The 25,955-nt window shown below is 36.4% G+C and overlaps 1 protein-coding gene and 1 long non-coding RNA gene across 2 annotated transcripts in view; one reads left to right on the top strand and one right to left on the bottom strand.

Annotated features, from left to right (window-relative positions):
- The window catches only part of Cdh2 (cadherin 2), a 223,993-nt gene that overhangs the window by 80,022 nt on the left and 118,016 nt on the right, over positions 1-25,955 (top strand). The gene's annotated exons all lie outside the window — the stretch shown is intronic.
- Positions 1,364-15,094, bottom strand: LOC125363914. Its single transcript, XR_007213387.1, has 3 exons — positions 15,083-15,094; positions 6,418-6,420; positions 1,364-3,309 (listed from the first exon to the last, which is right to left on the bottom strand). It is a non-coding gene; the product is annotated as an uncharacterized LOC125363914 (long non-coding RNA).

Here is a 25,955-nt window from a genome sequence, read left to right as displayed (position 1 = left end):
CTTGGACTCAGGGCCTGAGCACTGTCCCTGGCTTCTTTTTGCTCAAGGCTACTAGCACTCTGCCACTTGAGCCACAGCGCCACTTCTGGCCGTTTTTTTTCTGTATATGTGGTGCTGGGGAATTGAACCCAGGGCCTCATGTATACGAGGCAAGCACTCTTGCCACTAGGCCATATCCCCAGCCCCAGTACATTTCTTTTTGAACAGTGCCATCTCTTCCCTCAATTTCGCTCATTGCCCCCTCCCTGAACCCCCCACCTCCTCCAAGTTGTACAGTTACTTTCCAACATAGTGTCTAGTGAGTATCACTGTTACACTGGTTCACTCTTTGTCCTAGCAATTCTGTGATTTCCCTTCCCTTCCCCAAATCAGATAAACTTATATACAAAACAAAGGGTACAGTTATTTCTTTTGTCTTTTGTCTTTTTTCTCCTTTGGTTTATAGCCTACATTTTATATTATAGAAACCAGTTTGAAGAATCTTAATGATTCTTAGCTATATAGCATTGCACATTCTGCTCTATCCTATTTTTGTGCCTTATGTTTTATTTCCATTTCCATTTCCAATTCTCTGATAAGTAGTTTTGGGCAACTTCCCATACTGCTTGCCACTGCTCCCTGATATCAGCCACATACATAAGTCCTCTCAACGACAATAACTCTCTCCAAACCATAAGATATGTTTTAGTATTTTCTATATTTAATTTACATTAAGTGCCTAAACTCTTGACTTGAAAAGGCAAGGGAATAATTTGCATACTCATTATGAAGTAAATAATCTGCTGTGTGACTGCTCTTTCCCAGGTACTCCCTACTGTCGCTCACTGCTGGGTGCTCACTGTAGAAAGGGGCCTCATGTATGGAACAAGGCCCCACTGTCTGGCATGCAGGGTTGCATATGCACTATCAGAACACAAGGAAACTGGGCTCTGGCACTGTCCCTCTGCTTCCAGTGTAAGAAGAAAAGATTTTAAGAAATGATTCTGCAGAGATAGACCCTTAATACTTTGATTGTGTTTGAAATTTTCATTTCTTAATTCTTTAGGCTTTTTGCCCATTAATCAATTGCAAACACTTGAGATTTCATCTCTCCATTTAATAAAGGCTTTTTTTCCTACTAAGATTAACCCTTGACTTTCCGATTAGTGGAAAATGGAATTTTCCTCCAAAGAGAGAAGAAATTTAGTTCCTTTTGTGTGTTCTTCCTTACTTCCCTTTCTCTTCCCCTTCTTTTTTGTGACAGTATAGTGTCTTGAAGTTAGAACCTGTCATTAGCTTGGCTATTGTGCTCATGATTGGTGCTCAGCCACTTGAGCCATGGCTCCAGCCTAGCTATTTTCTGGTTAAATAAAGCTAGGCTGCTTTCAAACACAGTGCTCTGATTTGAGCTTTCTGAGTTGCTAGGATTCTAGGTGAGAACTACTGGTGCCTTTCTCTTTTTTTTCCTTTCTTCTAACTGGACAGCAGGTACATGGTAAAATTTCATACTAGATATGTTTCCCACTCCATGGTCAGGGCAAGTGGGTGCAAAACATGGACATTTCTTTTTATATGACTGTGGGAAAATAGGACCATGCCTCATTCTCTTAAGCAATTTGAGAAACAGGAAGCTGGAAACAGGCAGAGGAAGAATGAAACAGGTGGGCAAATGTCTAATTTTGGATTTGATACAATTTTTTAAATTATGCACAAAGCAGGGCATCTTTTGGAGTGAGCATTTTTCTTTTTGATGTGTTAAATCCTTAAATAATGAAGGAAATTAGAAAACCTTTCATTGCCTAGGACAAACTTTTGTGATCTAGCATGTGCCTGGTACTATGCAATTAATTCTTCTGGACTGTGGGAAAGTTTGTGTGTTTCAATCAAATTTTCCTCTTTTATAAGATCCCCAATAAATCTTATTACAAGCAAATATAGAGTATTACTCAGGGTAATTGCATACAAGTATTCAATAAGCTTGGTGAGAATAAATTCCCAAATGTGTTAGGGTGCCTTTTTTTGCAAATCACAGGTGCATTTACAGTCAAGTCTCCAGATGGCTTTTAGAGAAATATCAGGTCTTAGGGTCCTGTTTAAAATGCATACAGGTGCAGATGACTTTGAAAGGCATAGTCACGAACTTTATTATGTTACATGAAAATTAACTTATGTATTAAAAATAGCTACATGGGTCATATGACACTGCTTAGTCTGTAGAGGTTAAATGGGAAAGTGATTGCACTCAAACAATAGAATGGACACTTAAGATAGAAATTGGGAAGCAAACTGCTAAAGGTATTCTGAGTTCAATGTAACTAAAAATTACTTAAACCATTGTTTTTGGTCATTCACAGTAGCTGTACTAGAGGATAAATGGTTTCTTACATTGCCAATTCCTCTACTGGGTTGTTCTAGAAGGTATGTGCTGAGAGCAATTATGAAGTGCCATCAATAATATGATACTGTTACTTGTTGGTAAGTTTTGTAAAGTTTCACTTTTTCAAAAATATCTGAGTGGCTTGTACTTAATCCTGGTTTATGAGTATTCAGACCTTCCTACTCTGTGGGATGGAAAGGTTTCAAGTTTCAACTAGGCATTTGGTGATATTGTTTACATATGGTTCAAAAGTGCCCTCCAAGGGGATGGTCATGCGAATGAAGTTTGGTCCCCAAGATGGCAGTGTGACAGGTGGTGGAATCATAGAGAGGTGAATGTTGGTTAGGTCATCAGGGGGATTGCACTTGGCGTATCTCCAAAGAGATAAGTGAGATTGTTTTTCCAAGAGCTGCTTGTTATAAAGTGAAACTATCCCATATGTTTGGCCCCTTCTCCACAAAACAGCTGGTTAACCTTTCACTTCTTCATCTGTCTTTCTATCTGTGTGTCCATCCATCCATCTATCCACCTAGCTACCGGAAGTGAAACTGCTCATGCTGTTATGAAGTCTGACAAGTCCCAAGACTTAGAGTAGATCAGAAGCGTGAGACCCAAGAGAGCTGATTTTATTCTAGTGTGACGTGTAAGCTGAAGAATTAATGTTTGAATTCAAGTGTGAAGGCAGGACAAAGCTGATGCCCCAATTCAAATTCAGTTAGACAAGAGGACCTCTCTTGCTTAGGAGAAGCCTTCAGCTGATAGGAGGGGACTTCCCGCATGCATTATGGAGAGGTATCTACTCAGTCTACTGACTTAATTTTGAATTTTATTCAGTGAGTACTCATAAAAATACCCTGATTAATATTGGGCTTAATGCTCAGATACTACAAGGACCAATCCAGTTAATACAATGAATTTTACCACAACATCAGCTGTCTAAGACATTGCTTTACCTTCGGATGGATGATTTTTTTAAATCACAGAACTTAAAGAATCACAGTTTACATGTTATGTTTCTAGAAATACTTTGGTTTTTCTAGTTAAAAATTAAGCTTCACAGGTACTTGTGTAAAATATAGTGTGGGTTGATGTTTTTTATAGAGCAAATGGCTCAACTGAAGACTATACTTACCTTTGAAGGTACTTCAAAGACACATTTTTCATAGTATTTCCTTCCATTATTAATACACTGTTTCAATTTGTCTTACACTTCCATGGTTTTGCTTACATGTGTAAGTTTACTTAATGTTTATATTTGTTTCTCTTTATCTCTCTATATATTTCTTCATAACTCATTTTGATTGCAGTTGTTTTTTTGTTAACATCTTCCCATTGACTTCTTTTTGGCTAATGATGCTTTTTTTTCTGTACTCAGTGGAATCGGACAACTGTTATCTTATTAATTTGACTAAAAATATAAAAATATGAGGTAGAATATGAATGTTTTGAAACAAAATTGTGTCTGTAATACATAACTTAAATCAATATTTTCTCTTCATCTGTTCTTTTTTTTTTTTTTTTTTTTGGCCAGTCCTGGGGCCTGAGCACTGTCCCTGGCTTCTTTTTGCTCAAGGCTAGCACTCCGCCACTTGAGCCACAGCGCCACTTCTGGCCATTTTCTGTATATGTGGTGCTGGGGAATTGAACCCAGGGCCTCATGTATATGAGGCAAGCACTCTTGCCACTAGGCCATATCCCCAGCCCTTCATCTGTTCTTTTAACCATAAGATTATAAAGTTCTCATGACTTTTGTTTTAGATTTTACTAAATACATACAGACAATATTTAGGAGTTAATGACAAAGAACTTATGAGCAAATAATGTAGGTTGATAGTTCTCACGATATGATAATCATGCTATACATTAAAAAATTTTTTCAGAATAATTTTCTTCTCAAAATCAAGATAATACATAATTTTTATTAGAAAAATTGGAATTCTCACAAGAATTACTCTTTTTCAAATAGTCTAAGCATAATGAACTTACCATTAAGTAGTAGTTGTACAAAAGAAGGCAGCAAGTTCTACCTGTACTAGAACTTCTTAGCTACACTCAGGAATTCCTAGGTTAGTTGTATTTAGTTCTTATGTTGGTGAGTATCATCTGTCAAACTTCCTTGTTTTCAGGTTCTGAATTTGTGGATTCACTTAATCCCTTATATTTGCTTGTAACCTCAAATTTATACTATGACAGTTTCTTGGTTATTTGTGGAGACATACAGGTTGGCAAAACATTTGGATTTCTAAATAGATTTTCTAAGCTAAAGCTGAAGGAAATGACACTCTGTCTTATTCTGATTATTTTTCATACAACGTAGGGACTCTCAGACTGTAGCTAAGTATTGTTTATGGTGAACTATAAAGTATCTCATCTTAGTCTGCATATTGATAACTCTGCTGTTTAAAATGACCCCTAGAGTGGACTGGGGATATGTCCTAGTGGCAGGAGTGCCTGCCTCATATACATGAGGCCCTGGGTTCGATTCCCCAGCACCACATATACAGAAAATGGCCAGAAGTGGCGCTGTGGCTCAAGTGGCAGAGTGCTAGCCTTGAGCAAAAAAGCCAGGGACAGTGCTCAGGCCCTGAGTCCAAGGCCCAGAACTGGCCAAAAAAAAAAAACAAAAACAAAAAAACGACCCCTAGAATCGAAACTTAGGTGCTGTGTAGTGTTCCTAAGTTTAAGAGGCTAGGATGTACCTCACAAATAAAACATATGGAAGATAGGTTATATTCAGAGTTCCAATGATGCTGGCTGTACATTCAGTGATGAGAATCTACAGTGTCATGAAATGAGGTATTTTAAATAGAAATCTATGTAAACAAGGTATTGATCAGTCATCAAAAATATTACAACCAGATATTTGCAGGAACCAAATCCTGCACATTTTCTTTAGAAGTAGCTTACTGCTGGTAAATTTGGTGTTCTCTTCAACTTCATATAGGCCATTGGTATTGAGAAAGGCAAGAATCACTTCAACTTTTTCTTTTTTCAAAAAAAAAAAGATTTCTACTGTACTATCTCCTTAATGGTATATTAAGAATTTTTTCCTGTATCATGATATCTTCTCTAATATCATTTTAATGTCTACCTAACAATGCAGCCTACAGATGTGCACTTAATTTATTTAATAGAAGCTTTTATAGATCATGTACTAGTCCCCTTTTCCAAGGTTTTCATTATTATATGCAGCTCCACAATAAATTTCCTGTACTTATTTGTTCTGCATCACATCCATGATTATTTCCTTAAATTTTGTATAGATGATACTGTTTGGATATAATATATGCAAAATGCAGATAAACATGTTTTCTACTCATGAGCTTTGTTTCTGCTGAAATCTGTATAGAAAATCAACAAAATCACTTCTATCAAGTTTTGAAAATTGATACCGGAATACCAAATATTATGAATGTTAATTTTATCTCTTAATCTAGTGGCTTTCATAATAAATATGATCTAATGTGCTTACGTTGCAATGAAAAGTCCTTAGATATGGGTAGAATTAAGGAGTAGATATGAATGCTCCTGCAGGAATGATTAGTGATCTGAGTCCCAACCTTCATTTTTAATTGATAAGATTAAGACGGCTTTACCTTTTTATTGTGAATTCAATTTTGTAAAGAGAACATAGATACATGGATGGATTTATTCGTTAAAAATACACCGGAAGACTCAGACTTCTTATTACCATTTCCAGGTCAGACTCTCTTTGACTAACTTTTCTTTTAGCTTTGTTTCAGAAATCTAAATTCAAGACACACAAATGTATATATGTATGAATGTATGTATGTACCTATTATTTGTAGGAACAGACGTAGAAGTGAAGAACTGGTACCTTTTCCTCCCATTCAGCAATTCAGAACAGACATATCTACACCTTTTGCTTAAAGGGAAGTCTGGATCAGTACCTCTAAGGACTCTGAGTAAAGTGTATGGAAATTCAGAGATGAAAGATAATAGTGCTTTTAATGGTTAAAAAAAGGATAATAAGAACAGTGGTATGTTAGATGTGGAAGGATGACTTAAAAGTTATCATTGGAAAAATTACCTCATGTAACAAACTTGCATACTTCTATATTGGCAGATTTTAAACTTTTGTAAGACATTTCTCAAGTGAGTATCTTAGCTTGTTATTATTTTATGCATTGCTGGTACAGATGAACAAATGGAAATTTTCATCATCAAATACTAGATTTAGGAAGTACATCTGTCATTTCATATATGTTTCACATTCTCAAAATTTTTGGTTTGTTTCTTCAGTTCTTTGTGATAATAAATTATTGATTATTAAACACAGATACATATATATTGTCAAATAATTTTATGTTGACCTCATTGCTTAATGAAAATATTTGGAGTTTTGCTGGACTTTTTCATGATTATAATTAGTCAAACGAATAGGTTAATGTTTTTATCTTTTTTGTTTAGCATTTGTTGGGCATAGAATTCTATATGAAATCACATGAAGCTAACTGGTAGCTTTTGTTGGGTACTTTCAGTGTTACTTTCTAAAAATATATTAATAATCAATAGTACTCCCTACCAAGTATGTCATCATTGTATGTTATGTATAATAGTTTAAAAGTCTTAATTTCTTAGTCATACAATGACATTTAAAAGTTGCTTAATTTGCACATATTTGATTACTAGCAAAGATCATTTTTTTTCTTAATATATTTTCTTCTGGAATATTATCTTAAGCCAAACTTTAATTTTTGATCCAATACTTGCCTGCGAGAGCCTTCCTTAGTCTCAAGGAATGTTGTTCCATTCTTAATGGAGTTACTCCAAGTTAAATGATTTTCTGTATTTGTAAAATTAAAGGTCTGTAATATGGACCATTGTATTTGGTGTGTAGGGAATAGTGCCTCATCTTGTTGAGTTCTCATCTTGCACCAGATCCTGCACAGAAGAAAATTATGTCTACACCACCCTTCCAGTGACCTGTGACAGAAACAGGGCTAGTACAAAGTGTATAATTCCCAAATCACTTATTTTCGGAGATTGGAATGCATCCACTGTTTCACAGCAGTAAGTTCTCATGTCTTATGCTAATTTCATCTCCCCTTTGTGTTGTTGCTATACTTTGTTACTGTGCTATGTACTTTGTACATAGATTGTGGAAATCAGCTAGAGCAAATTGTTTTTAATATGTAAAACATAAACAATGCCTCTTCTGGAAAATTGTTGAGATGTAGAAATCCATAGTCAGATTCTTTATTCTTTTTATCCATCATGTCTAATACCTCACAGTATATTTCTTCATTCCTTTGTCGACCATTTCTTGAATGTCTGAGTGCTCTCCTGGTTTTTATTGAGCATGGAGTATATAAAGATGAAAAAGCCCTGGTCCCTGAAGTGCCACAACATTTATGGGAAGGAAAACTTGAGTCTCTGGATAATGGACAGAGTGTGAAATCTGATTTCAGAGTTTAAAATGTTCTTTAAGCACCTCAAAGTATGAGTAGAGACACTTCATTACAGCAGTAGATTAGAAGTTACTGCAAAAAATCTATATAAAATACTATAAATTCTTCACAATGTATTTTCTCAAACATTACAAATATGTAGCTAAATAGACTAGATGTGGCCAACAGTGAGTGGATCACAGAAATGCTGTATTTGGAGTGCGCTGGAGCCTTAGCATACATCCCAAACCTTTCTTTTTGCAGTGGAGAAATTTTAATTCTGAAGCAATTTAAATTTTTCCATTCCACATTAGGGCTTCCCTCTTCTTCCTCCTCTTCCTCCTTCTCCTCCTCCTCCTAATCCTCCTTCTCCTCTGTAGTATTTCAAAATAGTGGAAGGATCATTTCTTCTAAGTGTAATGAAGACCATTCATTCAGTGTATCCATGGACATTTGAATCTTTTTAAAATCAGTGGGACTAAGGGCTGTGTCCAGCGGCTGATTGTTCATGTACCATTCCTTTTATCCTTTGCTCTAGGTGTACTTCAAAAAAAAAAAAAAGCCTCAGGAAACAGCACTGTAATATTTCTTAAACTTCTGTACTCTGTTTTTTTTTAAAGATGAGTTTGAAGTCTTTATTTAGTTACAATTCCCTTTATCATAAAAACAAGTACAAATCAGTAGGATATTTTGAGTTTTAGTTTTTCAGTGTAAGAGAATGAGATAAAGTATGTCATAGAACATGTAAAATTGAACTATCTGGCAGAACTAGCATTCTCAATATTTTATCTTCACTTTACAGCCAAGTTTTCTATTTTTACCTTTCTAATGAATAACCCAATGTTTAGTTTTCTTTCTTCACTTAGGCTTAAGAAGATAAAGACCCATCTCAATCACTCAGACAAGTTGTATCCATTTGGGCTTAAATGGTGAAAGGCAGGAAGAGACCTTAGAAGTTCTGTGTTATTGGTTCACAATTTTAACAACTTAGTTATGATTCCCACTTACTCTTTATTATGAGAAAATCTTTCAATTAAACAAAAGGGCTCAGGCAATTGAATTCACTTATCTTCAAAATTGGGCTTTGTTTCTTTAGATCTAAGATGCTTTACTACTATGGTAGTTTTCAGTGGTCACATTTCAACTCAGAAAATGCCAACTTTTAGCACACACACACACACACACACACACACACACACACACCCCAAGACGAGAATCCTAGAATCACTGTATTATGAAATGTATTCTTAAACAAGAAAATGAGAGAAAGTATTGCTCCAATCATTTTAGCGGTAACTGTTAGATATTGCTAACTTGGGAAATGGCAAACACCGTTTTTTGTCTCTGTCTCTTTAAACAAGTGATAGAATTAACAGTACAGTTTTATCTACATCTGTGATTTCTTCAATAAAACAAAATAATACTAGTTCATTGTTTTGTCTTTGGAAAGGAGATATGACTTAGTGGTACAAGATGGCTTGGACTTGACTATTGACTGATTCTACTGATTGTCAAGAAGATAATTTCTTCCATAGCCAGTGCTGGTGACTCATGTCTATGATCCTAGCTACTCAAAAGGCTGAGATCTGTGGATGATCACAGTACAAAGGCAGCCCAGCAAGAAAGTCCATAAGAGACTCTTATCTTCAATAAAGCACCAACAATGCCAGAGTGGAGCTGTGGCTCAAGTGGTAGATTGCTAGCCCTGAGCAAAAAAAGCTAAGGGACAGCATGCAGACGCTGAGTTCAAGCTCCATGACCAGCCAAAAAACAAAAAAAGAAGATAAGTCTAACATTTCTTATTTGGGATAAAGTTTTTTTTTAATCTATTTTTTCCTTGGGTTCTATTCCTGGTGGTTGAACTCTGGTCCTGGGTGCTGTCCCTGAGCATTTTGCTAAAGGCCAGTGTTCTGCCACTTGGGCCACAGTCCTTCTGAGTGTTTGATGGTTAATTGGAGATAAGTGTCTCACAGACTTATCTGCTGGTGCTGACTTCAAATGGTGATCCTTAGCTCTCAGTCTCTTGAACTAAGAATCCAGGCATAAACCACTTGTGCTCTTCTCATTTTATAAAATTATGTTTTCGTTATCATTAAGTAGTTATACAAGGAGTTGCCATTCACCAAACCAGTTTATATGCAAATGTTGCCTCCAACATAACTCCAATGAGGGAGTCTTAAAACTTGGTATTTTGTACATAATTTTCCTTCAAATAAAGATCAGTAGGTTTTTAAAAGTTTTTTTCCCCCATGAATCTTCAGGAATTCTAACTACGGAAAAGGCGATTTGTATTAATCATTAGACTAATTGTTTCATTCCTATCAAAATATTATTTTAATGGTAAGAAAAATGGTGAGAATGAGTTTGCCACTTTATGAAAAACATATGAAAAGAATCATAAAATATTTTCCAGACAAATTGAAGGACAAAGTCTACCAGCTCACTGAACTAAAGAATAAAAAAGAATTAAGAGTAGGTAAGAGATATTTGTGGTTCAGGTTATATGTCTCCTTTTTTTCTTGATCCTTAAAGTAATATAAGAACTAGTGCAGAAAGGATGAAACAGAGGGGAGAAAAATTTTATCATTGCTTTTCCCAGCTTGGTTTATGATTCGCCACTGTTTATTTTCCCTGGTGTTGATTTCTAGGAAAAACAAACCAAACAAACCCTCTTTGCAATCATATAGGCATTACTGAAACCAGTATAAAAGTTTGCTTCCTTCTCTTGGCTTTCTATCCCAGTATATCTATATCTTTTCATTTTTACAACTCTTAAAAAATATGGGAAAGTCAGCATAAGGAAGTAAATGCAAAATCAGTGTGTATTTCCCAAAGGACTAACTTATTGGCTATTAGCTTGTAGAGACAAATGCTTTTGTAGTCTTCCTGTGATTCAAACACTGTAGGATATAGAAATGTAAGGCTTAATGTCTATGATCTCAATGTTCCAGTTATAGGTACAGTAAAAGGGAATAAGGAAAAAATTTTCCCTTCCAAACTAGAAAGATACATGCTACATTAGAAATATTATACTGGCTTCTGGGTATTTTTAGGTCATGATAGATATAAAATCCTATAGTGCAATAAAAGAAAATTTCTCTCTTGCCCTGAAGTTACATTTTAGTTTTTGTTAGGTTCTTATCTACCATAAAGTTGGAAGGAGAAAACCCTTTATAGCACTGCCAAGAGTTTGTTGGAATGCAGAAGAATATACTCTAATAAATGTACAGAGAGGTTATTGCTAAAGAATTGTACTCCGTGGGAGAAAGGTTGTGAATGTTTTCTAGGCACGTATTTATGGACACTACCAGGATAAAATCCATGGCCCTTAACCTTTTCCCCATCAGTGATATAATCTTGAGAATGCCTCTGTCATTTCTAGCCTTTAGGAGCATTTCAAAAGTGACAGCATGGCAATAGATCACACTTTTTAACTTTTCCTTTAAGGTTCTTCAGAATTATTACTCCACTGGAAAATGTACATGTCACACAATAGTGCACATTTGTCATTGTTCTTCCAATTCTTTGCTAGTGAAATTGATGTAATTCATATGTATTTAAAGATATATTCAATTCAAAGTAGTTATCACTTTGCATTTTTTTACTCACTTGCTCACATTCATTATATGGGTATTTTATGAGGTTTTTTTGTTTTGTTTTGTTTTGCTTATAAAGTTATTCACAAAGGAATGGAAAAAGGAGGCTTATTGATCTCCAAGATTCTTACAGCTATGACTATCAACAGTGTTTTGAAACACTATACACTACACTGTATTTTCTCATTATTATGACATGAAACTTTAAGAGGATTTTTTTTAAGCTCAATTTATGTACAATAAGATTTTTTCCATCTGCTAAACAGGTCTGAATTACAGAGAGCTCCTTTGTGGCAGGAATCTGAGGGTCTTGTTTTCAGTTACACTCCTGAAAAGATCAACACAGCTATAGGTAGTAGGTTCACCTAAGAAATATTTGTTACTGAATCTGTCTCTTGAAATAAGACCTGTTACAAGTACTAATCATGAACACAGCTAAATTTTGCTTACTATAATCTTGAAGGTTCAGAAAAGAATTTTCAGATACGACCAATAATGAAATAAATTTAAATATAAACATTTTTACAAAGATTACAAATGAAATTGCTTTAAATTATTTAAATATTTCAAAGAAATTTCACAATTAAAGTAAGACTATTTAGTGTCACATGTCTTATCTAAGTTAGCTATGAGTGAGCCTCAAGGTTCTATGCATTCAGAATTGAATTATTCTCTGGTTTCTAAGCCTGTGAAATTTAAAAACTTACCTGTTTCCAAACTATATTGATGGCTCAGACATAGGATAGAGATTCCTGTTCTAAAATGGACAAATTAACAAGAAGAAATGATCCCAAATTGGTCCATATCCCATGAGGAAACATGACGCATTAAAATTGGAATTTTTTCCCCCTTGGGATTTGTGTCTCATATCCTGGACACAAATGCAAGTTAGCCCAGGGTGTTCGGCAGTCCTGTCCTGAAGAGTTTTCTAGGTTTGGTTCATACTTTGGATCTTGTACCCTGGAGGAGATGAGGCCAACAGTTCTCCCAAGCCAATGTTGTAAACTGGTATGTGTACAGACTGTGGGGTCTGATGATTGAGCCAGCCCCCGACAACTCCAGTAGGGACTGTCATAGTGGAAGTCTTTTGTGATGGTTCTAGCTCTGTGAAACACCTTTACCTGGATCTCCAGGATGTCTGGAAAATCATTTAATTTCCTCATAGGCCCCAGGGCTATCTGGAAAATGAGCCAGGTTCCCCAGGTCTGCATGCCTGCACAATTAACATCATCTGGATACTTCTAGTGATTGACAGCTTGTACTTCTGGACTAGATCAAATCACAACCTCAGCTAGCTTGAGCTATGGCTAGGGTGGCTGGTGAGCACTGCTCTGTTACTCAGGGGCTGAGATCCAAATCATCTCTGAGCACCAAACCCATGGAGGGTTCACTAGGCTCATCCCCAGAAACTACTGTCCCTTCCTTGAAGTCTGGGCCTATGTTGGGCAGAGTGACCTTAAAGATCTCTGAAATGCCTCTGGATCATTCTGCAGGTATTCTAACGAGCCTTTTCATCCACACTTAATACCTTTATCAAAGGTGTCTTGGACACACCTATATGGCCTCTTCTTTAAACCCACCCTTTCACAGTTTACAAGGCTAAGAGGATAATTTTCCAAATCGGTCCATTCTGTTTCTTTTTTAATCTAAATTTTGTCTTTAAAGAACATTTTCATTTTTCTCAGTTTATTGAAGTGGTTAAAAATAGTCACTTATTCTGGTGCAGTGGCTCATGCTTATAATGCTACTAGCTACACAAGAGGCTGAGATTTTAAGATTGCATTTCACAGACAGCCCAGGCTGCAAAGTCTATGAGATCCTTATCTCCAGTTATCCACCACAAAGCAGGGAGTAGAGCTGTGTGTGTGACTCAAGTGGTAGAAATCTAGACTTGAGCACCAAAGCTCAGGGATACCATCCAGAAACTTGAATTCAAGATCCAGGACTGTCACATGCATATGTGTGTGCACTCACACATATACAGAAACACACACACACACACACACACACACACAAAGTCACATATGTCTTAGCAGTTCTTTATTTTTCTGTAAGATATCTTGGGTCATTATTCTTTCTTATAAAGCACTTACATAATGACATAATTTAGCCAAGTTCCTTGTCACTATAATAAGGATGATTTTTATTTCATTTTCCAATAATCCTTTATAATAACCTTTAATTGTTTTCTGGAAGATTATGAAAAATTATATACATGTACATTAAAAAACCATATATAAATATATGATACACACATGCTTGCATCATGCATGTATACACACATAGAATAACCATAAAAATGGACTTACATTTAGGAAATGATACTGATAAGAATGTGAAGATTGTATATTTACAATGTGAAGAAATGTGCATGATTTGTTATATTTTATCCTTTCCATGCCATGATTAGTTTGTCTGAGGTTATTATTTGAAAGGACTCTCATTGTATTTTTTATGTCATTGTTGGTTAATCTTTATTTCCCCTCAGTTATGTCAGTTGATTGTATTCTAATCTACCAAAGATTCAGAGAACTTGGTTTGACACTTAGGTGGCTGTTTTGATTAAAAAACTGTCCTCTGAAGCATGGTTAGGTTGGAATCACTAATGAGGATCAATCTCCTGATATGTTGTTCTTTATTCTTCTCTCCTTTGTATTCTGACATCTTGTGATGAAGAACAAATTAATAAAACCTAGTTATGTAAGTGTGGAGTTTTATTGGTGTACAAAACTCTTGTTATTTGGCTATTAGTGAATTACATACCAGAGTATAATTCTAAGTATTCATTTTTCTTAGTCATTTGATTTCCCTTTTGAGGGTACCGTAGTACTTACCGGACACCTGGCATAGAGCTTTAGCTTTCTTCTGGGACGTGCAGGGTCTGCTTCCACTCACTTTGCACTCGACCTGTTTTGTGTCATGGCTGTCTTCTGCTATGCTCAGGCGGCCCCCAGTTTAGAAACACTTGACTTACTCTGAATGTGGCAGCTATGGAACATTCCTCAGGCCAGCAGGAATGCTTGCACACCCTGTGAGAGTTGTTAGAGCTGGATACCCTTACTCTTTCTGTTCACCTCCTTGGAAAATCCCCAGTTTGCCAGGCTTCTCTTGGACAGACCAATACCCAAGGTTATTTCCTCTCATCAAGCTGAGAGCCTATGTGTCTCCAATGACATAAGGCTGGAAGGCAAGATTGTGAGGATGGGGTGTCGTTAATTCACCATGTTCCAGCTAAGAAAGGCTATGGTTTTCAATTTCATTTCCATGAAATGTATTGTGACTCAAGTTCCAGATTTATAAATCAACATTCTTGTCACTTTACAAGTTTGGAGCCTGTGATATGTCTGCTTTCTCATTACATTTTCAGTCTTAAAAGGCAAAGGAGGGCAGTTGATTCAAAATGTTTATAATGTCTTTTGTTTGTATCCCCATAAATGTAGTTGATCCTGTGAATATCAATATATTCTCCCATAATATCTTTCCAAAAAGAAATTTCACATTAAATGATGTCTTACTTTCCTTTAACCTACTCATCAAGCCTAATGAATCAAAGTAGTATTTAATTTTCTCTGCCTTATTGTCTGGCTTAGTATTTTCATCAAGCAGCCTCGTTACCAAAGGGCCAACTTTCCTTTTGGACAAATCAAGTGTATTCATAGAGGAGCATCTTGTGTTTATAAATTTTTCATTCTATCCAATTGGAGGAGAAGAAAAAGTACCATGGGACAAATGATAAAAATCTGTGTAACCAAAGCTATAATTTTCCTGTCCCAGGACTCCTATGATGCAAGTTTGGTTTGCCTTGCTTCTGTTTGGTTTCCTTTTCTTTCTTTCTTTTTTTTTTTTTTAAAGTGGCTGACCCTATAAAGATTGGAGTAGAGGTAAATATGTTGTCTAACCAAACATAATAGCTGAGTGTTTCTGCCATCATCTTTTTTTTTTCTAATATAACAATGCTTTTCCAAAGGATACATGTTTGGGATTTGAGGTATTTGAAATGTAGAGAAAAAGATTATTTTTCTTTCTTCTTAACCCAGTGTAATGAAATGCTTGGATGAAGACAGTCCCAGGAGTAAACCCCAGTAAGTCTAACTAGTATTTGCAGGAAGGCAATGTGCCAGTGGCACTCAGACCCCGTGGTTTGTTTGTGTTAGCATGTGGCATGTAGGGAAGGCATCTTAAAATACCCTGGCATATGAGAGTGCCCAGAGATGCCTGTAGTACTGTCACACTCTGGCGCACTGTTGGAACAAGTACCTCTGCTTCCCTTAGGTAGGCTTGTTGTGTTTGCATCACTGTATCTTGGTCTTTCTTATGGTTTGGAGGGAACTGCTCTGTGCTTTATCATGCATTTCTTCAGCCAGATGCACAGCTTTTGTGTGCCTTGCATCAAACCAGCCTTTCATCCTGTCTTTTGTATCTTTTGCAAGGAAATTGATCTCATAAAGAATGCTATCAAATTCATCAACTGGCAAAAGATATCATTTCAAAGTCTAAGTAAGAGACATAAAAAGGATGTGTTTGTAAGCTTGACTATTTCAACACTGCTGCTTAGCAGAAAATATTAAATCGGCCTGCTTGCCATTAAATGGGGCTGGGCATAACTCACCAAAGAATTTCACCATGTGGATAACCTCCAGCCCTCTGACTGTATGCAAAGCAGGAAGACTGAATGAGAGCATTGTGTTTGAAAACCTTAAGCTGGAGCAAGACTACAAAACCCAATCTCAGTGGTTATTTTGGACATTCAAATGCTGCCTAAGAGAAAAGAACTCATTATGACTCAGTTCCGTTAATTAGACGTAAATTACCATCTTTTGTCCTATACAAAAGAAGGTAAAGGGAACTCTGCAAGACCAGAGGATACAGAAATTCTAATGAGATGAGGGCATAGGCTGGGAAACTGAGTGAACACAAGAAGCCATTCAATGTGAGCAAGTCCCTGGTATGTCTTGTGTATGAGCAAGAGGCAAAAACATAAATTTGTAATCGTCCAGATTCATACACTATTTAAAACTATGGTCCATGTCCCAATAGTACACAGAGGGTCTGATTTTTCACAGGATATAAGGCTCACCTAGGAAATATTTTCTTGTGTTCTATCCCTGATTATACTGTGGAAAATTCTTGTTATGTACTGTCTTTCTCAGTGGGAGAGAAAAGACCTGGAAAGTCACTGAAGTCTAATCAAATGGACATTTTACTTAAAACAATGAAGTCAACAATGAAAGGAAATTAGCAAGCTTTCTGTGCAGGAGTTTAAGGAACCAAACAGACTTAGAGGAGTTGTTTAAGAATAAGGATAACTGAAAAGTGATACATTTTTCAACACTGGAAATGATTTTGGTATTTCTGGAAGTGAAAAACTACTTCATGAAAACAAGAAATAGAGAAACTAGTGACTCTCTTAATCTCTTCCTTAGAAATATATAAACATATTTCTTAAAAATTGAGTCAATTTCTTAGTTTCCAACCAGGCTGTTCAGAGTAAATTTAGTTGGATCTTTTCTCCCAACTAGAAGATCGAAATTCTCCATTACACAGTGATCTCAGAGTTCCTGTAATCTGGTTACTGAGTGTCTTCTGTTTTTTAAGCAAATTTATAATTCAGTTCTGAGTGTAATTCCAGATGGAAATTACTTTTATTCTTACAGAAGATGAGTGTGGTGGAGAAGGACTTGTAATTTGAGCTCTATAGCATTGGCTATCACGTTGTTATTTCACTGGATCCAAGTACTTATTTTGTGGGAAATTATAATAATTGTGTTACAAGTAATTAATTGATTCACTGAGCACATTAAGCATTTACTAAGTCCCAAATACGTTGTTGAGGCATTGAAGAATTACATGACTTCAATGCAGAGAAAGGGGATTACACAATATAGGACCAGATGAGCAAAAAGTTGAAGGTTTCCATCAGAATGTTGGATTTAATGCTGGGTGCCAGTGGCTCATACCTAATCCTAGCTACTCAGTAGGCTGAGATCTGAAGATTGAGGTTCAAAGCCAGCAGGGCAGAAAAGTCCATGAGACTCTTATCTCCAATTAACCAGCAGAAAGCCATGAGTGGCACTATAGCTAAGTGGAAGAGGTGTAGCCTTGAACTGATAAGCTCGGGGACAGCACCCAGGCCCAGAGTTCAAGCCCCATGACCAACCAAAACAAAACATAACAAACAAACGAAAGAAGTTGTAATTTACAGAAATGTCTCAGCACATTCTTGAAACTCCAGTACTCCAGAGACTGATACAGGAAGATTGAAAGTGAGAGGCTAGCCTGGGCTACATAGGAATATCTTTTCTCCAGAGAGAGAGAGAGAGAGAGAGAGAGAGAGAGAGAGAGAGAGAGAGAGAGAGGGAGAGCAATACTAAACTAAAAGCAACAGAAATTTCACACTGTGATGCCCACAGACATGATAGTTGCTATTACCAAGCAGATATTTGCATATGATTTGGGGGACTAGAAAATCTGAGCCTAGGATTAATCAAAAGGGAGTTTTTTTTGCAGATACCATGTCATATTGGATGAAATCATATGAAGTAAATAACAAGAACCCTCACAGGGAACACCCATGGAAAAATGAAACTTATTTAGAAATGCAGAGTAGAACAAATTCAATGTGATGGTTGCACTAAACGGTTAAAAATACAATTGGGAAACCGTTCCCCCCCCCTCAAAATGCAGGCTTTCCTCCCAACAGAACATTAGAGTTAGAGGTATATGGATATTCACAATTAGTAATAGGAGCATGGGAAATGGAATTCTATCATAGCCAATGGCTCTCATCTTCCCAAAATAGTTGGAGATAGAGTAACCTGTGGGTTAAGTCAGAGCCTAGGAAGATCAGAATAGAGGGGACTGGAGAAAGATCTGTAACTGAGAAGGCAAACTAATTTTATGGCTACGGGTTTACTGGCTTGGACTCAAAGGATTCATTGGACAAAATGCATAGCTGCAAGATCTTTCTCAGGATTTTTCTGCTTACTTCATCTCATGAGAGATAGTGCTTTTCTATATTATTTGTAGTTTAAGGGTTTTGTTAGGAGGATGTAATGGGTGGAACAGGACCAAAAGAAAGCCCAGGATATGTTGACCAACTACAGGCATATTGTCTATGAATGTGTGTGGGTGTGTGCACGCATGTGTACATGCGTGTCTGTGTATCCACTTCCAGAGTAGTTCCCTGTACTAGTCCTTCTCTGTTTATGAAATTGTGTTGAAACTGGCCTTCTTCCCCATGTGGCTTGGAGAAATTGTACAAAGAGACAGAGTTTCTAGCCATTTCTCAGATGGTTGACCACAGATTAGAAACAAAAGTCAATTCTTGACATATTGATGATTCTTACTGTTTTCTATTCCTGAGTCTTGTAGAAACAAAGCAGAAAAGAAATAGCAATGATAAATGAACCAAGAACATCGCTGCTCTGTTCTGTTAGAACTCAATGACTTTTTCCCAGAGTGTGTCACATTGAATTTCATCTTTGATATTGCTAGCTAATTCTCAGACAAGGTAAAATTGCAGGTACAGCCTTTGAGTGATGTTTGTAAAAGCTCAGAAGCTAATAGGTATATCAAGAATTAAATATGTAAGACTCATTTATATATGCTTGCTCCTAGCACTGCAATCTCTGTTGTTGGCATTTGATCATTTGAATTTGTCAGACAAAAGTCTTCATGGCTGATTTGCTTACTGGTGACCAGGGACAGGCTTCAGATTCCATGTGAGCAAAGCTGGGCAAAGCTCTGTATCCTCAGCAAAACTGCTCTCTGCTGATCTCAGCAAGGCTGAGACTGAGCTCAGTAAACCTGAAGTGTCACCGCCCCTCACCCCCATGTGAAAATGCGAATGTGAGGCGCTCTTCTGAGCCCCTTGTAGTGTGGCATCTTTGAAGCACTGCATTTAGTGGTTTTCAAACTTGAGTCTCTGCTCTCTGTGTCTGTTTCCATTTGCATCAGCAGAGTTGGTTTCATTCATTTGACTGCAGTGTTTATATATTTGCAATCAGCCTGAAAATTTTGCTATGCCTTTTATGAATGACAGACCATACCCAAATCAAACTAAAGTAGGGGGTGAGTGAATGTGGTAAATCTTGGCCTTCAAGTGAGAAAAATCTGCGTGCTGATTCAAGATCAGCTCTATGACCTTGAGTGTTGTTTTTACCGCTGGAGTCTTCCTTTCCTTCATGGTAAAATCATCATTAAGAACTTTTCCAGCTCTTAATAATTCATGATTAAATTTTAACTCAAAGGTTTTTATTTTTTAATTTTTATTGTAACACTTCTCTTTACAATTTTTAAAAATATCTTTAGTTAGTTGTACAAAGGGGCATGTCAATTTTGGGTACACTTCATCTTGATCAGTGTTATCATCCTTACCATCTATCCAAACCGTACCTATACCTGCAAGTTACCATTTCACTTGTGTACAGAGAGTATGGTAATTACATTTGTCTGAAATCTACCTCTCAATTCACCTGTAAGACTTTCAATACATTTCATTTTTCTTTTGTTTTCTGCCTAGTCCATGTTACCCCCCTGCTCTTTTCTCTGTTGTGATAGTGCTTTTATGGTGGAACTCTAATTGATTCATTTTTCTGTTGCATCAGAGCGGTTCTTTTTTCATCTTGTTACTAAGTGACTTCATTTGTCAATTCATTAGTACCTCCAGCAGTGGGTGGACTGGGATAATAAAGTAGGAAATTCAAGCAAGGTACTGCTGCAGTCTTGGTCTGGATGCTGAAAATGAGTTTCTCGGGAGGTGTTTTACTCAATTATACTACCCATGTCTTCATGAGCTAATTGAGGGAATGGCTCTGCTAACAGATCAACAGCAGTGAATGTGACTTACAAGGCCTTCTCCCCTAGGAAATCTGTAGACAGAAAAATTTAATATCAGCATTCTTTCCTGCTCAGTTGGCATAAATTCTTTCTTGCTTTTAGGCTGCACATGAGGTATTTTTAGACCCTGCTATATTAGTTTACTGTTCAGAAGATCAACTACCTTTAACCTTGTAGTCAGAGATTGCAGAGTGAAAGAATCCTATAGAAGGTGCAATCCAGACTTCAATTCTGCCTAAAGAAATAGTACTAACTTCTGTAGCAATGTTTTTCTCCTTACTATTGTTATTATTTTGTAATTACCAGTGCAGTTTATTTCTTTGCCATATAACAAAGCAGTTTATGAATACAATGCATCTTAATCTGTGTAAACCCCCCCCCCAACATTCTTACCTTCAACCCTTTACTTTTCTTAATTTGGTGGTATGTACAATGAATTCTTTACTGCATTCTGTCTTCTTTGCCCAGTTCATTCGTCTGCCCCTGTTCCCTTTGTCCCATCCCTCCTCTTGGATGTACCCATTTCATGGTATTGATTTTGTGGGGCTTTGACCTAGTCTTTCTAAAAGATGATACTGTTTGTGCTCTGCATAGAATGTATTATAGTTCAGTTAATTCATCCGCAATCACTTGTATACTGCCCAACGTGTTTACTTATGGATTTATAGGCATATTCTATCTACCACAAATGAAGGAAGCCATGCAGCATTTGTTTCTCTGGATCTGGCTTACTTCACGTAATACTTTTTTTCCATTTTCTTGTGAATGGTACAATTCTTTCTCACAGATGAGTAAAATTTCAGTGTGTGTGTGTGTGTGTGTGTGTGTGTGTGTGTACACACATATTTTCTCGACTCATTCATCTAATGAGGAGCATTTGGGCTGATTCCATATCTTGGCTATGGTGAATAGTGCTTCTTTGAACATGGCTGTGCTGATAGCTTTATTGTAACCTTGTTTATGTCCTAATTGATAAGTGCATTGTCATTTTTTCCTAGTGTCTTAATTTTCTTTGTTTATTTACTTATTCATTCATTCATTTAATGGCTCTGGTGATTGAGTATCTTGCAGCCATACACATGCTAAGCATGGAGGGCCTACCACTGAGCTTTGCTCCCAGCTCCTAAAAATGAAAATCTTGTAAAAACGTATTTCTCACTGTATGCAAGAAACTAAAAGCTGAATGCAATTAAGACAACAACTGTTAGATGAACAGCTGTGTAGTCATAAAACAACATGTGTAATGCACCATTTTATAATCTAATATAAAATAGGATTAATGAGGTGATAAGAATTGCTTTGTAAGTCTTTGAGCAATTTGTAGGAAAAAAAGTGTAACTTAAGTTTTGGACAGGATTTTAGGGTTGTGTGCTGAAATCTCCAGTGTTACATACATTCTTCAGAATTTTGATCTGCTTCTGTTAGTCTTCATCCACCTTTGTTAAGGTGTCTCTAATAAAGAAATGCAACTATGCCTTATATATTGCCACATCAGTGCTCCTTCTAATAAGTGGAAAATATTTGGACTAGTCATTTATTCACAAAATGTTTGTCAGTAATAGAAAGCAGATTTTCTAAGTCTGTGTGAACTTAATTTTATACTTGATTTTATGATTTAAAGCGCTGACACTGACAAATGATGGTATTAAAGAAAAAGAGGAAAATGGGAACTTGTTAACTTTCTTGCTTAAAGTGTGCATTTTGATCTAAATAAGTACTCCAGAGGAATTACAGTTTCATATGTAAGGCAGTGAGTACCCCTCTGTACATCACTTTGACAAGAAGTTCTCCACTCAAAATAGTTTATCTTTGGCAAGAAACACTTATTTACTTTTATTTTTATACTGTAATGCTACGTTACAGGTGAGGTTTGGCAGCCACTCAGCTATTTAACTACTGTCAACTTGTGCTAATGTTTATAACGTAGAAAACAATCAATTTTATAAATGCACTGTAATCATTATTAAGCAAAGTCTGTGAGCTATATGGAATTGAATGATTTTTCTTCATGTCAAGTTGTTATATATACATCATGAGTCAGACACTGCAATTAACATTGTGCTCATCTAATGGAGAAAATTTGCGTTTGTAGGATGATATAAGAGCGTACCAATTGCTAGTATGACAACTTGTAAAACATTAGCTAGTATGTAAAAAAGTTACTTGTTTGTGAGTAGTTCCTTATAATTTCATTTACCATCCATGATAAATGAATCAATAAATACTAATTTTTACTAATACGTTACAGGAATGAGATGGGATCTATTATCTCTCTGAAAGATATGAAATATAGCTAGAGATAAGTATGATAAGTAAATAATTTAAAACTAAGCAATACTAAAGTGCTAAACCAAAAGGAAATCAGGAAAGGAGAGTTAAACTGATTTGCATAGCACCATGGTCTGGATTGTGGATGCTAAGACCAAGTCTGACTTAGCTCCCATGTACAAGGAAGCACATAGACCCTTTGTGGATGGCTTGCCCTCACAGCTGCCTTCTCTCAGGTGAGGAAGCTGGGGCTCTGGTTACTCCTCCTGGTAGCATTACTGTTCAGGGGAGTCGCTTACTTTTGGGAACATTGTCTTTCAAGTTGGAAGAAATGCTTGAAAAAAGATATTGACATGGGCCCGTATGAACTTCCCAGTAATATTAGGAAAGCTCAGAAGATATCTGTGCATTACCGGCAATCTGGTATGAGGATGAAGAACACAGCTTGGTGAGTTCTGGGAAATGTTTTTCCTTATGTTAGCAGGTGTGGAATATCCTAGCTGCTCATTAATATTAACTGACTGAAGGAGAGAGCTGCATCTTGTCCAGAAGGTTATCTAAATCATGTCCATCATTTGGTTAAATATCATCTTAAGCACAGTTTCACAAATAAGCTAAAAGCATTATACAAAGTAAATGTAATCTCTAGTATGATTTATAATATTGTTTCAGTGCTTTGCATTTAAAAAGTCAGGTTTTAAAGTTTTTTATAGTACATGTTTTTCCTCTATTGTCTTGTGCTTTGTTATTTTTTTGAAGACCTATTTACTAAATGTATGTGCTATCATTATAGCTTCAAAATGTAGAAGTTGAGATGTGTCCACAGAAGACCCCAATTTATATTTTAATGTAATTTCTATGGATTATTTATTTATTTATTTGTGTTGATACTAGGGCTTGAATTCAGGGCCTCAGTGCTGACTCTTAGTTTTTTCATTCAAGCCTGGTAGTGCTCTAGCCCTTGATCCACAACTCCATTTCCAGCTTTTTGGTGGTTATTGGAAATAAGGGTCTTACGGACTTCCATGCCCAGGATGGCTTTGCACATAGGTCCTCAGATCTCAGTTTCCTGTATAGCTAGGATGACAGATGTGATCCACTAGTTCCTGGCTGTTATTTCTTTTTGAAGGAGAATAAAAATATTTCTGGTTGTCTTATTCAGTGGGAAGAGGAAACATATTTTCTATATATTCTGTTGTTCTTCATGGCTTTCAGAAACCTGGTGAGTCCTCCAGGCTTATGTTAGCTTTTAGGTAATGATCTTACTTATTCATTGCCAATTCGCTGTTTAGCCTGAAAGTCAATATCTTTTTGGTTTCTGTTTGCTCCCAGGGTCTTGTCTTTGCTCTACCATCAGATAAGTTAATTACCAAGACATTCTTGATTCTCTTGTGAATTTTCATTCCTGTAGCCTCCTCCTGAGGAATCTGTCTTTAGTCACTGAAAACTCCTCAGGGTCTAATAATCATATTCTGGTGAAGCCATTCTACAGAATTTCAATTCATATATTAGATATAAGATATGTTTTTCTGGGTTCCTTTTTGCTAAAATTTTATATTTCTGTGGGATTTTTTAAAACTTGCTTAGAATTTTTTCCCCCTGGTACAGTGATGGTCCTGATTGTACAAACCAGTTGAGTCCCTATGATTATACAGGGTTATGTATTATATATGTAACGTGCCCCTTTTCATATACAGACTTCTGTTTTGAAGGTGTGGCCCCTATCTAGTGATGTTATTTTGGGTGGGCCAGGGACACTGTAAGTTGGGGGGACTGGCTAAATGAAGTAGGTCCCTGAAGGTGTATTTTGGAAGGGTCTCTTGATCCTGACCCTTTCTTATCTCTCCTTTATCTGCTTCCTGGTTGATGTGAGGGGAACATAGATCTCCTTCAGGATACTCTGCCCACAATGATGGTCTACCTCACCACAAGCCCCCACAGCCATGGACTGAATGTGCTGATATCATTAGTCCAGATAAATCTTTTCTCTTTTAAGTTTTTTTAAGGTGTTTATAACAATAACAGAATCATGACACAGTGTGCTAGAATAAAGGCCCTGTGGTAAGACCTTGCCAGGACAGTGCATGTCTGTGGATTTGGGGGAGTGTCTTGGTTGACATGGCTATCCTCCATTTGATACCAGGGCTGGAATTGAGAATCTTAACTACATTAAAACACTGACAGTTCCTTTTAAAGGAATTCCTTTTAAGGGAATTCCTTTTAAAGGAATTTTATCCTACTAAAGAAAACATGTTCATTGAAATTATGAAAATTAGCTATGTCTATTAAAATTAATAATTTCCCTAAATGTAAGCAATTTAGATACACAAATAACTGAGTAATTGAAGGGACCCAAAATACATCTAAATAAAAATGGCTGATTGAAGATAAAGACACATATGGGAACCAGAAAAGTCTTCTGCTGATTCTCTATTATGGTATACTACTTTTTCTGGACAGTGGCATATTTTAAGAATTAGTTGAAATATTAAAAGAAGGAATAAAAATATGTAATTAGTTAGAGGTTTTATAATCTGGAAAGAGGATGAGAAATCCTATTTTTTCCATCTATTGATCTAGGTGAGATGAATATCTTTTTAATTATCATTTTATTTTTAGATAAATTAAGATTCACATAGGAAAGAATTGTAGACAATTCAGATAGTTGAATTTTACACCTGATTTTACTTTAATTTTTGTGTGTGTGCAAATATTGAAATATGAGATCTTGAACTCAGAGCCTCAATATCTATCTTGGAGCCTTGCCTCCAGTTCTGATGGGCTTTATGGGTTAATTTGAAACCAATTTGAGATAAATGCCTCAGATTAGGAAGGAAGTCAAAGGTGGCTTCCTTTAAACCTAGATTCTCTTATCTCAGTCTCTTAGTCTAGGATTGTAGGCTAGCGCCACCAGCAGCAGGCTACTATTTTACATTTTTATTTAGCAAATATTGTTTGAACATTTACTAGGTTGCTAAATAAGTATAAATAAGAAACATTCTTGAATGCTTGCTGAACCAAAATCCATTACTAAAATCCAAGATAAATAATGAAAGTTCCAGATATTTCTCCTGACTAGAAATGGTTACATTAGGATCCAGAGGAAAAGTCCTTTTCTGAGTTATCAAGAATCTTGACTGTGGAACCCAAGGAATCAAGCCACTCACAAAGAAAGAGTGAGCAGTAAGATTAGGAACCATGGAAGTCTGGAATTAAAATGCTAGGGGAAGGATATACAAAGCTTTTGATGTGTGCAAACATTTTCCTATCACCTGGAAATGTAAGTAGGCTTTTTTTTTTTTTTACTTAAGTAAATGCAGTGTGCAGAGAAAAATGAAATGTGTGTGGATCTGAGTGCTTGAGGGAATGTTATTTTGGAAGGAAGTGTATAGTATAGTGAGGTCATGAACCATGAGGGAGCAGAATCAGAGGTTACCATAGGAAGGTAAGTCAGGAGAGGCTTGTCCTGCCCTTCTAAGGAGTTGA

This window comes from Perognathus longimembris, chromosome 15, assembly GCF_023159225.1.
Source record: "Perognathus longimembris pacificus isolate PPM17 chromosome 15, ASM2315922v1, whole genome shotgun sequence".
Taxonomy (NCBI): Eukaryota; Metazoa; Chordata; class Mammalia; order Rodentia; family Heteromyidae; genus Perognathus; species Perognathus longimembris.
Note: the sequence above shows the minus strand (reverse complement) of the source record. Positions and strands in the feature narration are given on the sequence as shown.